Source organism: Nycticebus coucang, chromosome 2, assembly GCF_027406575.1.
Source record: "Nycticebus coucang isolate mNycCou1 chromosome 2, mNycCou1.pri, whole genome shotgun sequence".
NCBI lineage: Eukaryota > Metazoa > Chordata > Mammalia > Primates > Lorisidae > Nycticebus > Nycticebus coucang.
Window position 1 is genome coordinate 80,674,924 of NC_069781.1, and position 13,507 is coordinate 80,688,430.

At 42.0% G+C, this 13,507-nt stretch overlaps 1 protein-coding gene, 1 non-coding gene and 2 pseudogenes across 5 annotated transcripts in view; all 4 read left to right on the forward strand.

Moving 5' to 3' along the window:
* MAMDC2 (MAM domain containing 2) overlaps positions 1 to 13,507 on the forward strand; it is a 172,101-nt gene that overhangs the window by 29,346 nt on the left and 129,248 nt on the right. The gene's annotated exons all lie outside the window — the stretch shown is intronic.
* On the forward strand, positions 332 to 438 carry LOC128579958 (U6 spliceosomal RNA). The gene has a single exon (XR_008378325.1). It is a non-coding gene; the product is annotated as a U6 spliceosomal RNA (small nuclear RNA).
* On the forward strand, positions 2,371 to 2,572 carry LOC128579915 (uncharacterized; annotated as a pseudogene).
* LOC128574120 (etoposide-induced protein 2.4 homolog) lies at positions 7,935 to 8,985 on the forward strand (annotated as a pseudogene).

Genomic DNA, 13,507 nt, shown 5'->3' on the forward strand with positions numbered 1-13,507 from the left:
AAAAATATTTCAATAGAGTTGCTATTTCCGAGGCTTTCAAAAAATCATGACCAATTAAATATTTGAATATCAAAGGTCATTTATATTAACCTTTAACACCAAATATCCGGTATCTACAATTCTGTGAACAGAAAATTAAAAGAGGAATTCCTCAATAAAGAGTACTTTTCAAAAGGTCAGAAGATTACTGGTCTACCAGAGTGAGAGACCTTCTTGGTGCTGGTTTTGATAGAATTAACTTAGGTTGTACTGGGTTAATAGTGTAAGCTTTCCCATACACTTTGTCTCTTCTGGGTGAAGGAGACCAACTGTGAGATAAAGGAAAACTTGAGTGCTCGCTTCAGCAGCACATATACTAAAATTGGAACGATACAGAGAAGATTAGCATGGCCCCTGCGCAAGGATGACACGCAAATTCGTGAAGCGTTCCATATTTTTTTAAATAAAAAATAAAAATAAAAAAAAAAAAAAGGAAAACTTGAGAGCAGTATTTGATTTATTAATACCTAAGATGTCATAGTTTCCTTTCAATAAGCAGAAAATTCCCCAAATGAGGAGGCCATGCTATAGCCCAGGGGTTCTGGAATTTTGATGTTACTCCATTTTTTCCATTTAAATAGAAATAATTACCTTAGGAACCAACTATGAGTCATAAACCTAGGGTTTTAGTTAAAATGTTCTTTTTGTGATCCTCAAATTTCATAAGATCAAATGCCTGCTTATCTAACTTCTTGACATATGAGCTGAATTGTCATATGCTTGCTTATCTCCCAGGATTAGTGTGACATTAATGGAGACAGCCAAGGCCAGTTTTGTGAACTTTAATGTTCTATCCATACATGAGATATTATTTTTATCTTACTTAGCAATAAGATAAAGACAAAGAAAGAATTTGCATAGAACAGCCTTTGGGTGACTTTTCACTTCAGCACTGGTTGGAAGCCTTTTCATTTGGGAGGTTTTTGATGGGAGATGGTATCAAGAGTCAGCAATTCTAGAAAGAAAGCAATGTAACATTATTAAAGAATCAAATACGTTTGGGGGGCACAAAAGGATTGCATCTCAGCTTGAAGAAGAATAGTAAAGAATATTTTCTCTAATTTACCAAAAAGTTGTTGGGAGTACATTACAAAGTGAGCTTATGCGATATGAAAGAGGGACACTGGGAGGTTAAATTTAAAAATACAAATGTCAAATGTTTAAAAGATCCCTCATTTCAACTATTTCTGGAACCACTCTGGATTAACACTTCATAGAACTTATTGAAGATTGGCTGCCCATTAAGTAGATGCTATCTATATTATGACTGATAATTTCAGATTTACTTATTATTGAGAAATTTCCAGTGTTTTTGGTAATGGGGGAGGCTGGAAGGTGCTAACCCTCATCTAGTTTACCTTATTTTTAATTCTTTTATGAAGAACAAATCATGTTTTCCTGTCCAACATGAAACCCCTCCCAAAGAAACTTGGTTCACAGTGATTGCTGGTATACCACCATTGTATGACTTGTCTGTCTGAAGCTCAAGTTCTCAGGGAGTAGATTTTTGGTTCCAGCTAAGGCTCCATTTCCTCAGGATAAGAACTCAAGAAGCCCTTCTGAATTCCAGTCTCTTTCAAAGTTGATTATAAATTATCTTAATTTTTTTTTTTTGGTAGAGACAGAGTTTCACTTTATTGCCCTCAGTAGAGTGCTGTGGCGTCACACAGCTCACAGCAACCTCCAACTCCTGGGCTTAGGCGATTCTCCTGCCTCAGCCTCCCGAGTAGCTGGGGCTACAGGCGCCCGCCACAACGCCCGGCTATTTTTTTGTTGCAGCTTGGCCGGGGCCGGATTTGAACCCGCCACCCTTGGTATATGGGGCCGGCGCCCCGCTCACTGAGCCACAGGTGCCGCCCATAAATTATCTTAATTTTAGAATTATGATAGTGTATATATTAGGATAATAATGGTAGCTTCACACTTAGCGAACATTTTATACCTATCAGCCTTAACTCATTTAAGCCTCACAACAAATCAATGAGCTGGATATTGATGTTATTATTATCTCCATTTTTACATGAGGAAATTGAGATGAAAAAATTAAGTAACTAGCCTAGGTTATATTGAGTTGGATTTGAATCTAGGCGATGTAGGTTCTTAACTGCTAAACTCTATTGTCTCTCTAACCACTTTCCCACACTTTTGAGTCAGCAGCAGCTTTATGTGTGGGGTGTGTGTGTGTGTGTGTGTGTGTGTGTGTATTTGTCTCTATCGCCACCATCTTGAAAAAGAAAAGGCTGAGACAAAAGAATGCACCAAAAATTAAAGTCAAGAAAGGCACATTCCAAGAAGAAAGTTCACAACTTTCTGCAACAGAACAGTTTTTATATCGCTTCTCGGCCTTTTGGCTAAGAGCAAGTGTAGAACTGTTTTTATTACAGAGATTTGTATTAGGGAAGGACAGATAGGCTGTGAAAGAGTAAAGCTCCCATTTCCAAGCTTAAGTATCTGCAAATATGTGGTTTAAAGGGAAGAAGGCTTTCCCTCTGACAAGTCAAGTTTGTTTTACTTTGTGGTACTTGTACATCTTGTACCTGAGGTGCACTGAATATTTGTAATAAAGTGACCCAGTTGTTTTAAAAACAAAACAGAACCAAGAAGAGCTGGAGTGGGGCCTGAACAGAAAATTCTTGTGAGAGTGGACTGTCTTTATCTTTGCCAGGTTCCAGGATGGCCACTCTAAATGTCAGTGTGATCTCTGGGGCTCCTACACCCCTCCTTAAGCTACTGAAGGATTCATGAATTCTGGCCTTTGGCCAAAGACATTGAAAAGACTAATTGGGGAAAAAAGAACTATTCTCTAGTGATTTATAATAGACAATGTGCTAGCGGCTTTCAAATAATGTGAATTATATCCAGGATCGTAGCAACTTTCAAATAGCAATCAAGTGAAAATCGTTTATGGTTCTGGTATAGGCCATGAATCTCATCTCACCAAGACAGTACCAAGGATGAAGAGGTTAGAATTATCTCCTGGCCTGGCCGCAAGCCCCTTCTTCCATCATTCCAGTCTGGTGGTGTCTTTTCCTTGTTGCTCTGCTCTCTGTCTCATGTTGCTCTGGCTAGTGACTGTGATTACTTCAACATGGAAACAGCCCAGGACAGCTCTGTCTGCAGCTACTCAAAGCCCAGTCCTCATAGCTACGTTTCTTGAACTCTTGGGACATAGGCCCTTTGGGGAAGCTGACGAGAACCATGATGCAAGTGTCCAACTTGCAGCTCATGGGATGCATGCTGATTTTGTGAGATTTTTTGCTTATCTGTGATGTCAGATAGCAAGAAAAATATGCATGGACCTTTCTTTGCAAATCATATTTCATCAGTGTTTGTGTATTAATTATGGCTCAAGACAACTCTTATTCTTCCAAAGGGTGGCAGAAAAGAAAAAAGGTTGGACACCCCCGGATAGTGTCCGAAACCAATCCCTCCCCTGTACCCCAAGCTAAGAACCCTGGCCTTATTAGCTTTAAATGAAAGGATGTTGTCTGGCATCCAGACTCTTCCTCACGCTTTACCATCCCTACGTGTAGCCCTTATCCTTATTTTCTCAGTGGAAAATTTTCTGTGCATTTAAAATGTATTTCAGGCAGGATAATGAAAGGTAAAGGTCATTTTTAAGTGCATTTCCCAAAAGTTGCACATAGAACTTACGCTTATAGGCAAGACTGCTTCCATAAGCATAACTGCAGTTAAACAGGTAGTTAAACCATCTTGAAATTCTTTTTTTTTTTTTTTTTTTTTTTTTTTATTTTTGGCCGGGGCTGGGCTTGAACCCGCCACCTCCGGCATATGGGACCGGCGCCCTACCCGTTGAGCCACAAGCGCCGCCCCATCTTGAAATTCTTAATAAATTTATGTTTGAATATGTGGTTTGTAAGTGAAATCCAATGAGACCTTGGGGCACATGCCAGGGCGTTGAAGCCTCAGCTCATGCGGTATCCTACTTCCTGCTTCCTGTCACCACCTCAGGACCAGTCCTTCACTACTGGCCCCTCTCCCCTTGACACCTTGCGTCTTCCCAGTCTCCCCTCTCCATCCCCACCTAGGAATTGCCATGGCCCACTGCCCTGTGCAATGGGCCCCAGAAGTATGGCTCATAGCATGAGCAACTCAGTGGCATGAGGGGCTATGTCACCTGGACTCCTAGGATGTCCTGGTGCATAGAAGTTGCAGTACTCCTGGGGGCCATTCTCCACACTGTATTGGGGGCAGCGTGACAGTAGGAAGAAGCGATGATTGACTTGACTTCCCTGCTACCAGGGCACCTAATATGGGGCTGGCATTTGGCAAAAGGGTGATCCCAGCAGCCCCAGGGCTGTGTTTCACTGAGTCACTGGAGTAAAGGTGTCCGCTTGTCCTGCAAGTATCTGTGAACTTGAGGGAGCAAATAAAATCACTGTGACAGGTTGAGAGACAGACAGATCCTGGAAGACACAAAGGAACTTTATATTTAATACTTTTAGCAGCACTTTTTCCTAGGTTTTTCAACAGAGAGCCCTGCATTTTCTTTTTTGGATTATGCAGCCACAGAGGGCTGCAGAGGAAGCTGACAAGTACAGTCTTCAACCTGGTGGCTTTGCCCAGCTTTCATCAGTAGTTCTGTTACCATGGAAGATAGGAACAATGGACCTTGGGGTAGATAGCTAGCAGTTTCTACCATAGAAGGATATATTTTAAAAACTTAAAATAAACTTTAAAAATAATCACCAAGGACCAAGCATTATTGGAAGTGTTTACAGCTTTTAGCTCATTTATTCCCTCAGTGGTATTATTAGCCTCAGTTTACAGATCACATAGCAGCACAGCGATATGAAGTAACTTGCCTAAGAACACACATCTGGCCAGCGAGGAGGCCAGCACATCTGGATTGCGAGTCCAGGAACCTCACCCGGCACATCTGGACCTTCAGCCTGCAAAAGCTGCCATCTGTGGCTCGACAGGGATGTCCCAGCCCTCTCAATGTCTTATAAAAACATCGGTCACAGAATCACCTGTACCACAATCTGTACAATATTTATTTAAAATGCAGCTTTCTGGTCTCTAAGCCAGATGACAGAATTGGAATATCTGAGGGTAGATAACAAGAATCTTCATTTTAAACAGATTCCCTCCAGTGATTCTTACAAATGTTGAGAAATGTTGCTAAAAACTTTGAGGGTGCAGTAAACTTCCTGGCATGAGTGTTATGGGGGAAGTTGTGAAGAAACAGACACTCACCTTAATACGTTGGGCAGGTGGTTATAACCTAACAAACGGCAACTTGGCAATATCTACCAAGATTATAGATGCACTGGCCTGTGAGGCAGCTGGTGTCTCCAGAAACCTACTCTACAAATAGACCCACACCTGTGTGAAGTGACACGTGTACCAGGTTATTGATAGTGACAGTATTGATATCAGCAAAATACTGTCAGAAACCCAGGCGTCCAGAAGAAAGAGAGAGATCACAAAGTATTGACCTAAGGAAATCTCCAAGACATGCTGGGAATTGAAAATGCAAGGTGTAGAACAGTGTGCACAGGATAGGCAGGCAAAAGAATCCCCATTCCCCAGGAACAACATGCTCCCCCAGATGCCCAGTGACTTTACAAACTGAGTCTCAGGATTGGGACACGGGTGAGGGCAGTCAGCTGTGGCCCCTCTTAGTAAGCCTGAGGTATTGAAGGCTCCCTGACAGCTGTCCTTAAAATTAATGGAGGTTTGCAGGGCCGCTCTTCCCTCAGGGCCGCTCTTCCCTGGGCTGTGGATCCTGTTCACCAATTCTGTGGCAAAGGAAAACATTTTATTATAACATCTCTTTGGAGATGGTAAGTCTAGCTTTGGTACAGAATGATTCTGAGACTGCATTAACTTTTTCCTCTTTTCCATTTGGAAAAGCTGCTGCCTTAGGCCTGGTCTAGATTGTTTGGGGAAAAACTTTTCTTCTAAGTGCTTTTGGATGATTGGTGCTCTTCTTCCAGCTCTGTATGGGCCTCTCTTGGCTTAAATCTGGATCACTCACTCATGGTAAGCTTTTTTCTTTTGTCCCTTAGAGAGAATGCTTACCCTCTTGAGTAGAAACATGAGCAAGTTTCAATAACAAATTGTTCTCTAAAAATAGTCCCTGAAGCCTTTCCCATTAAACTAGTTGTCAAGGCTCAGAGTTGGCCGAGCAGTTTGTTAGAGCAAAAGCACCATGGAGTGGTCCCTTGGAGATTGTCATAAATGGCTGTGAAATCCTAAGAAGGCAGGCCTTACAATTCTTCACGAGTTAGAGGAGAGAAACCCAAATGCCAGGTCGTTTTTTTTTTTTTTTTTTTTTGCTTTACTTTAAAAATACTCTGACACCAGGACGTTGATTATATAGTAGATGATCTGTTAGCGTAGTAAAAATGTCAACTTCTTGTGTTTGGGGCCTAGATTAATTTATCCTGGGTTCTCTCATGGTTAGTCGTGTCTCCAGAATGTGAAGTGGGGAGGGCTTGATGCTCTATTTTCAAGACCCCTTTGTAAGATCAAGAAGTACAACTTAATTGTGTCAAAGAATGAAGGCGTGAAGGATGCACAGTAGAGGGGAAAGCCTCCTCCAGCCCCTCATCTTGGCACTTGAACTGCTCTAACTTGGTGGATGATTTTCATCATGAAGGCCCAAGGTTGTGTTCAAGGTTAATCCAGACCAGTGACAACCAATAAAACTTTCTGTGGTGATGGAAATGTTGTGTATTTGGGCTGTCCAGAAGGGTAGCCACGGGCCCAATGTGGCTATCGAGCAGCTGAATCGTGGCTATGTTTGACTGAGGAACTAGACGTTTACTTCTATTTCATTTTGAGTAGTTTCCATGTAAATGGCCACATTTAAATGGTTATCACTTGGACAGCATAACTTTCTGACACTTGGAATGGGTATCAGGAATTATGATTTTTGAACTCTGTCTTTATGTCAAATTAAGGTGATGGTAATGTTATGTAGGTGCTGTATGCATTATATGTCCATCTCATAGAATACACGTAAGTGACCTTCGCTCCCCCGTGGGTGTTCTGAGAGCTGCAGGTCATCCAGACCTTATTATGAGGCCCAGGAATTAGAGATGTCAGGCCATTCTTTGACTACCCATTGATTTAAACAGGAGCATAAAATGGCATATGGATACTTTAAAAAATGCTACCAAAGGGGCCCAAGGTAGAACACGAATACTCTGAAAGGTTTGGTCCATTCGCAAGAAACAAGCTAGGGATCCAGTTCTGGAGAGGCAGGCTGATATGAAAGCAGAGCCAAACGAAAGTGTGAAATCAGAACACTGCAGCTGAATAGTCAAAAATGAGGAAACTTCTTTTGTGTCTGTGTGTTCCTTGCAACTCAGAACTATCTCATTATTTTCAGAGACTTCATTTGACTCACCTAAAACCTAACTCTACTTGTTCTTGCTTATAATTTTTATCAGGAAATAGAAAAGACCTATGCTATAGTGTGCATTTTGGGGATCATGACAATTAGCGACTCATTGGCTATTGCAAAACAGTCTTGCATACAGGATAGAAGTCCAAGGTGACTTTGTAAAAGCAAACACCATTTAATCCGTGTATCTTACTAACCCTAAATCAGTCTGTTACTCTCTCCTGGCCTGCTGCCTCCCTTCAGAGTATACATGTTTCACCGTAGGCCCCTTTCAGAGGCATTTTTCAAAGTGCTCATATACTGTTTTTTGCTGCAGATTAAGAAACAATGGTTAGGCCCCTTCCTGCTGTGCAGCCTACCATGTCCTCATCCCAGAATTCTAGGTAGCTGACACACCCAGAGAGGCCATGGATGCTCCATACCTCGTCCTATGCACCTCTTCATCAGCATCCTTTCCAATATCCTTTATACAAACCAGTAAATGTCTTCATGATGAGAGATTTGGGACCCCTTCTCTCTCCTCTGTGTAGTTGATAGTTTGGTGAAGATATGGTTGACAGTGTCAAAACCTTTCTCCAGGATCTTGCCAGGGGAGTCAAAGACCTCACTTGGGGTATTTGTACCATCTCAAAGCTAGATGCTCAAATCCAGCGAAAGAGAGAGGAACAGTGTTGAAGGGCAGGTTGTGTCCTGGCATAGGGAGAACCCAGAGCATAGAGGGGAAGCCAGAGACTGAGCCACGCATGGTTAGTTGAATTTTCCAGTGTCACAGCCAGGAACGGTGGAGTACTCTGGTTCAGTTATCTCCTATTTTACCACGTGTTTATTCCTGTGCTTTGGTCAGTAACAACCCAAATTATCGGTGGTCCTTCATGACATGGAGGTATTTGGTCGTGGATGGAGTTCTTCCTCACATTCATTTCCAGTGCTCTTTGGGTGCTCCTCTGTTAGTCTTAGCAAAATCATGAATGCCATCTGGTCTCAAGATATCGCTGACCTGCCATTTGAGGTACCAGGGAGGAAGCCTCATCCTTTCCCTAAGCTCAGCAAAATAATGGCTGACATGCTGTTCAACCTTTTTGTTGCAGGCTCTTTTCCTCATCCAGGGAAGGTTTGTGAGTCTCTTCATCCACCTTGTGCGTGAGCTGGTCAGGCTCTTATGTATGTATGGCCTTTCTCTACTCACCATATGGCTTCCAATAGCCTTGGTTCAATAAAGAGACGGAAATGGCACCAGGGGTTGTCAGACATGGAAAGGAACTGGCCTTACTACTTTGGGTTTGAGTTGCCCTTGGCTTTCCTCACGGCAATGCTATCCCAGCTGTCCTCATACATCACCAGTGGCTGCCTCTTCTCTAGCCTCTGTCCTTTATTCATTGTAAGCACCAGTGAAGCAAAGACCCCTCTCTGAGTGAACCTTTTTCAGTTGTGTCTTCTCCTTGGTGGAAAACAATCTCTTCCACAAGACAGTGTAACAGTAGTCCACCCTGAGCAGCTCACTCTCCACAGAGAAGTTCCCTTTACCATGTCCATCTCCTGCCAAACCAAAGGCTGCTACCAGCCACTGAATCACCTGCCACCCAGAGGGGACAAGTGGGAATTGGAAGGAGCCCATGGAGACTCTGTTCCCTTCTCTCCTCCTGCCAGGGAAGGCAGGACCCACACTGCCAAAGGCCCTCTGCATATTCCCTTTTCTTTGAGGAATTGGAAGTTGTGTCTCTAGTATAATGTAAGGCAGAATTTTCCTGACACCAGTGTGGGGATTCTTAACACCGCTGTGAGTCTGGAAGGACCACAGATATTTCTGTAGCTGTTTTCTAGCATTTTCCCAGCCCGTGTGCCTGGACTGATGTAAATACTGTATTTTTCTCCCTGTGCTATTTACCCTCCCACCTTTCTTTCCTGCCTTCCACCACCCTCCCATAAAGGGATTTTGTAATACTAGCTGTTGCAGTTTGTGGATTTGTTATTTTTGTTGCTTTTCTGTGAAGCACATGCATTGAACGTGGGAGGGAAAGGAGTTTCTCAGCTGCTCCGGCCACTTCTTCATGATGGTCACTGTCTGATTTCTTGTCATCCAAGTTAGGTTTGGACCTCTCTTGCTCCATTGCAAAAAAAGATAGAGAGAGACAGAGCCTGATGAAGAGATGAGGAGATGGGGCAGGAGGAAAGACCTCCCAGCCAGATCTACTAGGTTTTGAGGAGGGATTTTTCTTTCTTCCCCTCGAAGGAGAAAAAGCTTTTATTCACTGGTACATGTAAGGTCCCCCAGATGAGGTCTTGCTCTTGGTCAACCTGTTGAACTCCTGAGCTCAAGCAGTCCTCTCACATCAGCCTCCCAGAGTGATAGGATTACTGAGTGCTAGGATTACAGGCATGAATCACCGCACACAGCCCACTCCCACTCCATTGGGTTAGCGGAACTCTTAGAGAGAATCCCTCTGGCATAAGCTATTGTGTACAACACATGGATCTGAGATCATTTTGTGATGCTGAAACACAAGACTCTCAAGGAACAAATTCGTGACATTGTAAGCTGTGTAAGAATGACTTTAACTATTCTCTTCTCCCAGTGAGTAAGCCACAAAGCAGAAGGCCATGAGTATAAACAGCCCACCAGGGCACATCTCCTTGTTTTTCTGATGAGCACACATGCTCCTTGGGTGTACAGTGTGGGTGGTCTACTGGAGGATTGTAAGTCAAGGCCAAGGGGGTTTGTTCTCTAGTCAGCCTTCGCTTGTTACTTGTGAGCACTTGACTAATTGCTTCTAAACTGCACATTTACTGGCCATTACTGATTTTTGACAGAAAAATGGCTACTTATTTACTCTCAGATGTCATAATAAATCTGCCCTTTACAAACCGGAGACCCAGCCTGGCCATGTGAACGGGTCAGTTTTGGAGGACCTCCCTGGGACCCACAGTTCAGTGTGCAACCTCACAGAAGTTATCCAACAGGTGTGCCTGTCCCCACAGCATGAGCAAAACACACCTGCCCTTTATCGGGCTGTGTGGGAGCCTGGGCAGCTGCCGTCAATTAAAACAGAATGAAAGTTTGTGTGCAAACAGAGCTTCTTGGTGGCTAGATGTTATGTAACTGCAAGTGTTGTTGCTAAATATTATTCTTACTCTGTGTATGTTGAAACATCTTAAACTCATCATTCATTTTGTGGGGCAGAGAGCATTTTCCAAGTCTCCTCTTCTTGTTGTAACACGCTATTGGCTATTTTAGATGACCAAAACATTCAGGCTTTTATGACAATTCCAGTAATACCGCATACGGTTACTAATGAATGGTCTTCCTCATCCCATCCCATCCCTCTGAGGCAACCAGTGTAGTGCACTGTGTACGTCTTTCCACAATGCTGTGTGTGTAGAAACAGAAATTTTTATTTTTAAAGTTTATGTAAATGTAGGTCTGCTTTTTATATGCTGTAGCAATATATATGCATACATATACACACACAGAGTTATACACATGACACATTTGCAAGTCAATAGAGAGCTACCTCATTATTTATTTTTTTTAAGAGATGAAGTCTTGCTATGTTGCCCAGGCTGGACTTGAACTATCTCATTCCTTTTACTCCTTACCTAACAGTTTATGACATAGACCATACAATCTAGTTAATCATTTTCCTATTGCTGGATATGTCTTTTCTTTTTTAACCTGAAGAACTTTTATTAAGAAGCAAGGAAGAAAAAAGTGCCTTGCTCTGCAGTGATGGAGCTTTCAGGGCCGGTTGGTTGGGCTGCATCAGTATTTGGGAGCATTGTTTGTTTTCTCAGTCAGTTTCCTTGGTTTCCGTGGGTCATTGCCAATCTGTAGAAGCTGGCGGCCAACAGCTTTTCCTAAACTGTGTCTTGTGGCCAAGTGCTAACTGAACATCGAGGAATGGAAAATATTGCAAAGTTTCTACATGGTCAGGAAGGTTTAATTCCAAAACAGGTCTAGTTCCTGCATTATGAAAAAATGGTGTAGAAACATCTAATTTTTAAAAATCCTCATAAGTATTTACATTGCACATAAAGAAAAATTATTTTTTTTTCTTGCTATTAAATGAAGAGTGCTTTGGAGTTACTGGTCTGATTAGGGCCCCCTGAATAAAGCCTTTTTGAACATAACACTTTCACAGTGGATTGATAGATCATCAAGATAGGCCTCAATGTGTCTTTGCTCAAAACCTGGCATAAAGTGTGCACTCGGTAAATGTTTGTTGAGTCAAGTGGATTTATATTGGAACAAAAAAAAAATCTTTTTTTTCTTTGAGAGTCTGGCCAAAGAGGGACTCTCAGATGTTTGTTTGATGCAAAGAAGAAAGTTTAGTGAGACAGAGAAGGGAACAGGAGGACCAGGAGTAAGATTTAATTTGGGAGTAGGAGGAGACCCGGAAGATGAGGTAATGTGGTTTGGTCTAGTGATAGATGGTAAGTCAGATCTTGGGGATGTTTATCTTGGGCTGGAGAGCAATGGAAAGCCACAGAACCTTTCTGAAAGGAGAGGGAAGGACCAAATCAGGGAGTTGAGAGCTGATTTGGGCTTTGCATGTGTCATTGTGATTCATGACCGGAGAGGGACTGTTCTTTCCTGCCCCTTGCATAGGATGAGTAGGTTATACTTTATATTTTATAGCCCGTTCTACCAGGTTTCCATGCACCAATTTTATACCATTATTATTATTATTATTCAGAATAATAGCAACAAAACTCCAGTGTTTCATATTGTGAGTTTGTCTGCAATATGTTTTGCATGTGTATTTATATTTCCACAGATCAATCAACAAAAATAAAATTGGGAGATAATTTAAAAACCCTTTAAAAACCATGAAGCTTTCTTACTAGTCTCAGTCTTCCTAAGTCTTTTGGTAGCTCCAAGATTTTAACCAGTATACAAGCTGTGGATAGAATCAGCAGATTGAAGGCTCCGTGTTCATCACACGAACCAACTCGAGGCCCAATACACCAAGAGAAAGAAATTTCAGGAGATCATCTTTTTTTTTTGGGACTCCTTCAGGCTGATACTTCCTCCCAGAAATATCCATGGAGACTAACCAATTAAAATTGATTCAGCTAATACTTACCTGTCACCTGCTTTGCCTGTGCCTGATGCTCTTACCTGTGATAATCTTATTTACAGCTAATAAAAGATATCCATCCTGGACATACTAGATTTTTACAGCTCTGGAGAGGTCCATGAGATGGGTGTGGCTTAACCTCACGGGGCAAGGAAAATGCAAAGAGGCAGAGTAAATGCTTACAGGACTTTTCCTCTTGCCTCCTGTTCAGACAAGGCATAGAGTGTTAAGACATAAAGAACACGGGATAATAATGGCTACTTCAAATGACTGTTGGAAAGCTCAAATAAGATAGTGGGGGTAGCAGCCCAATGTAAACTTTACAAAGCTCTTCACAAAGAATTGTAGTTGTTAGTTCTGGAATGCAAAATTCCCTAGGTAAAAATTTCTTTAAGAAAAATCTGTCTTCAAAAGCCAAGCTTCAGTCTACTGTAATTTTCCCATGAAAGTAAGTCTGTAATTCACATACTAGTATAGTGGGTGAAAAATACGATGTCTCATCTAATGTCACTGTGTTTTATGCTTTTACCTCAGGCACACTGATTTGAAGTGTGCCTTCTAACTTTTGCAAGGATATGGTGGTATATTTTTTTCTTTGTATACATCCCCTGTCTTTTAATCTGAGAATTCAAAGGAGTGTCTGGGCTTCTTTTTATCTGAAAGGTAAATCCAGGGCTCTTGCAGCCTTATGTTTGGAGAGCCTGCTACTAGAGACTTAGCCTGGGTTTGGGGCATAATTACTATTGGAGGACTGGTTGGAGAACAGTGCCACTCATGGAAGTTTCTTTTTTTTGCAGCGAGGCAATCCCCTGTTCTTTCAGACCTGAAGGCTTAAGAAGCAATTTCCTCTACCTGCTTCATTCTTAGGATATAATGCAGTGTCACCTGCAAATCAGAACTTTCTAATAAATGCCTCTCCCCCATGCCACCACCCAATAGGAATGTTAAAAAAGTAAAAATTAAATGTATAGGATATAATAGGAATATTCTTCTATAGGACACTATCAGTGGAATT